Source organism: Protopterus annectens, chromosome 8.part0 (assembly GCF_019279795.1).
Source record: "Protopterus annectens isolate FY-2018-M chromosome 8.part0, PAN1.0, whole genome shotgun sequence".
Taxonomy (NCBI): Eukaryota; Metazoa; Chordata; order Ceratodontiformes; family Protopteridae; genus Protopterus; species Protopterus annectens.
In genome coordinates this window covers 1,746,780,005-1,746,783,659 of record NC_056741.1, presented here as the reverse complement: position 1 = coordinate 1,746,783,659, position 3,655 = coordinate 1,746,780,005, and positions in this window count along the sequence as shown.

The following is a 3,655-nucleotide window of genomic DNA, read 5'->3' as shown; positions in this document are numbered from 1 at the left end:
TTGCTTACAGTGTAGATATCCTAAGCACTTCAGAAGCTAAGGCAGGATCATTATTATTTTTTTTTTACATTTTTAGTGATTTTCTTTCTAGATAGAAATTGGTGGTGATTGGGTAGTGTCTCATGAACTTCTGCAGCTGGATTGTGCCCCCCAGAGTTGTGAGCCTGTTTCCAAGGTTTTGTGGGCTTTTAGTTATGGTTGCTCACCGTGCATGCGTGCTGTGGCTTAACCGTTATGAGGGGAGGACAATGTTAAAAAGAAGAGCAGTAAGCTTTCACAGGGTGGCTCCTTTGGTGACCATTGTTGGTGGTGTTGGTGTGACAGGTAGGTGGTTGGCATACATTTCAAATGTTCAGAATTTTGCAGAATGTCTGTATTTTTGCTTAATTTGTTTGTCATGTTCCACATGGTGTTTGCGGTTTGCTGTGTTGTTGTTGGAACTCTGTAAGGATTGAGTCAACTAACTTGGCATTACAGCTTTGCAAAGTCCTAAACTGACTCTATTAGACTTCAGGCACTTTGGTTTTGCTGCTGACTGGTTTGCAGTAAAGCCTTGTGTGGAAGTGATGCATTCTGTTTTCTAACAGGATTACAACTGGTGCATTGTGTTTTGTGAAGATGTTTGTAGATTTTGTTGGTTCACTGTATGGGGAATGAGTGTCATTGATCTTTACATTCATTATTTTAATTTATTATATGGTGACAGGCTTTTGAGTTTGATGCTTCAAGCCCTTCGAAGAATGCAGGGTGTCATGGAGCTTCTTCTTCCCACAAACTGCTAAGTTATAAAAGCAATATTTAAAGTTTGTTCCTAAGCTTGGTACTTTGCCCCCCCTTGCTTTGGCTTGGTTCGGATTGTTGTGCTATGGTGTTGAGAGCTATGGTGGTCATTGGTCAAGTTGCATGTGGTGGTTAGGGCTGTTTTGCGGGTTTGCAGTCACCTGCAAGTACCGTTTGATTAACAAAGTTGAAAGGTATGACTACATATAGACTACTAGACTACTACTAAACTACTGACTTTAGTATAAAGCAACTATTCTAAATAACTTTTAAAGCAGACATTTAGCCACATCAACACATGGATCCATGGCAGTTTAGTACTTCTGCTTCCACAGCTTCTTTTTGTCATTATAATATTTTAACTTAATCATTTCTATTACACTTGCTATACAAAGTGCAATGCGTTTGAGCATTTCCTGTATATGCTTACTTTGTTAATCATTTATCATCTGCTCCTGATTCTAAAGAGAAGCATATTTCATATTCTTGGAAAAGTGCTAAAGTTCCTTTAGCTTCTGACAATAGTCTTTTTATCCCATTGATAATTTTGCTGGCATTATTATGAACTGCTTATAGCAACATGATGCTCAGTTCCTTACATGACTTCCAGAACTGCATGCAGTACTCAGGTTGTGGTCTGACCAATGCCCTGTAGTCTAAAAGTATTACATCTCTGTGCTTTTTTCATTCTAACTTAATGTGTCTCCTTTCTTACAGATAGTGAATATGCAGAGTCTACAGCAGAGGTGGGAAGCCATCATGGCGAAGGCAGAAGAACTGTTCCAGAAGGTGCCTAATGTGGAGTCTGGGATGGCAGATGATGCGAGCAAGTCCAGCCAAACGTGGCAACGTTTGGCAGTAAAGACCAGGTTGGTGGCTTGTGGGAAGCAGGCCCGGCAGTCGAGCGATTTGGTTGCAGTGGATCTTCTGGCAGCTGCAATGGCTCAGGATGGAGCAGCAGGTAAAGACATGCTGTTGGATGTTCTGTTAGGTAGGGCAGGTTTGGAGTATATTGGGAAAGATTGTGGGGTTGGTGGGGACATGGTGTATCAGGGGTCTGGTGAAGCTGAAGGGTCTAGTGACGATAAGCAGTGGTATCATGAGCAAGGACAGGGTGAAGCCATCAATGGGGAGGAGAGCATAAAGTTGTCTATGGGGAGCTTGGGGTCATCCATGGGTGAGGTAGGATCGTTTCCTGAAGTTAGGCCTGATTTTTGCCTACGGCCAGGTGATTGGTTAGCTAGACAGGCTTTAGGACTATGGACAGGGACAGTTTTCCTGACCCCTCTCATTCCATCCTCATTTAAGGAAAGGATTTGGAGGGGGGAGTATGTTGATGTCTTTGAATTAGTTGATGCAGAAGGGGTGCAGTGACTAGTGGAATTGGAGACAGTGAATAGCAAGGACCTTTTGGCAGCTTTAGTGACATTAGGGAGGAGGAGAGTAGGTAGGGTACAACCTAGGTCGTGCGATAATTGGGTGGTACATTTTGTTGACTACATGGCAGTTTGGCTGGAAAATTACCCTTTTTTGGCTTTGCCACTCTTGGCTTACTTTCTTTATGATTCAGGAGACTCAGAGTTTGAGGTCAGAGACTGCTTAGTTATGGTATGACGAGAGGTTTCAGAAGTGGAAAGCAGTTGATCACTCTCTCTTTTGGGAGGTTAGACATCCCAACATATGGCTAGCTACTATGATGGATAACTTTGGGATGGTTAGTAGAGGAGAAAAGGTATGGGGAGAAGGGGGAGTATGTTCCTATGTTGGGCTTTTAACAAAGGATGTTGCTCGTGAGTAGGGTGTAAGCTCTTGCATACTTGTATAAAGTGTACAGGGAGCCATCCAGTGGTGCAGTGTAGTCAGCAGGAGGTTAATTTGGTGACTGTAGGTTCACTTTCAACTGATGGGGTGCTTTCCCTTCTTCTTTACACAGGTTTCAGAATCTCCACGGGAGGGGAACTTTTGAGGGCTGCGGGGAGGATTGTCCTTTAGGGGGCAAGGGAATAGCCGGGGGGGGGGACGCATTGTCCTCTCAAAGTGGAAGTATTACAGCGTATGCTCCAGCAATTTCCTGATTCTTCTCTTAAGGAAGAAATAGTTGAGGGCTTTTCTGGGAGGGTGTCTATTACATTAAGGGTGATGGGGTTGGGGTAGTCTGTAGGAATTTGCAATATGTACTGCAGAAGGAGGATATATTGCAGGGTTTGGTAGAGAAGAAATGACAGGTGGGTAGATTGGTGGGTCCTTTTGATAGCCACCCCTTTGAGAATTTTAAAGGTTCACCACTGGGTTTGGTTCCTAAGAATGTGGTCAGTGAGTTTAGGCTAATTCACCATTTGTCATTCTAAGAAGGGAGCTTTGTTAATGACTTTATTTCAGTCGAGGATACCAAAGTCAGTTATGCATCTTAGTATGATGCTGTGAAGGTTATTCAGGGGTTTAAGTATCTGTGGTTAGAGAAGGTGGACATTGAATCCACCTTTCACCTTTTGCAGGTATGGGAGGAGGAGTGGCCATTATTAGGCATGGTAGTTGGGAACAAATTTTACTTTGATAATGCTAGGATAACGGGATGCTTCATAGCTTGTGCTACTTTTGAGAAATTTACCACTGTACTTCATTGGGTCTGGCATCAGCAATGGATACGGAGAGGGTGGTGCTTTACTTGGATGATTTCATGATAGTAGGTGAGGGGTTTGAGGAAAGTGTTTGAAGCTTTGGGAGAGTTTTTGATGTTTTCTGATGAGTAGGGGGTCCCATTGGCTAGGCAGAAGTTGTAAGGCTTAGGTAAGGCATTGGATTTCTTGGGTTTATTGCTGGATGGAGGACATGGGTTGTTTTGCTTGCCGGTTGATAAGATAGCTTGATTGAAGGT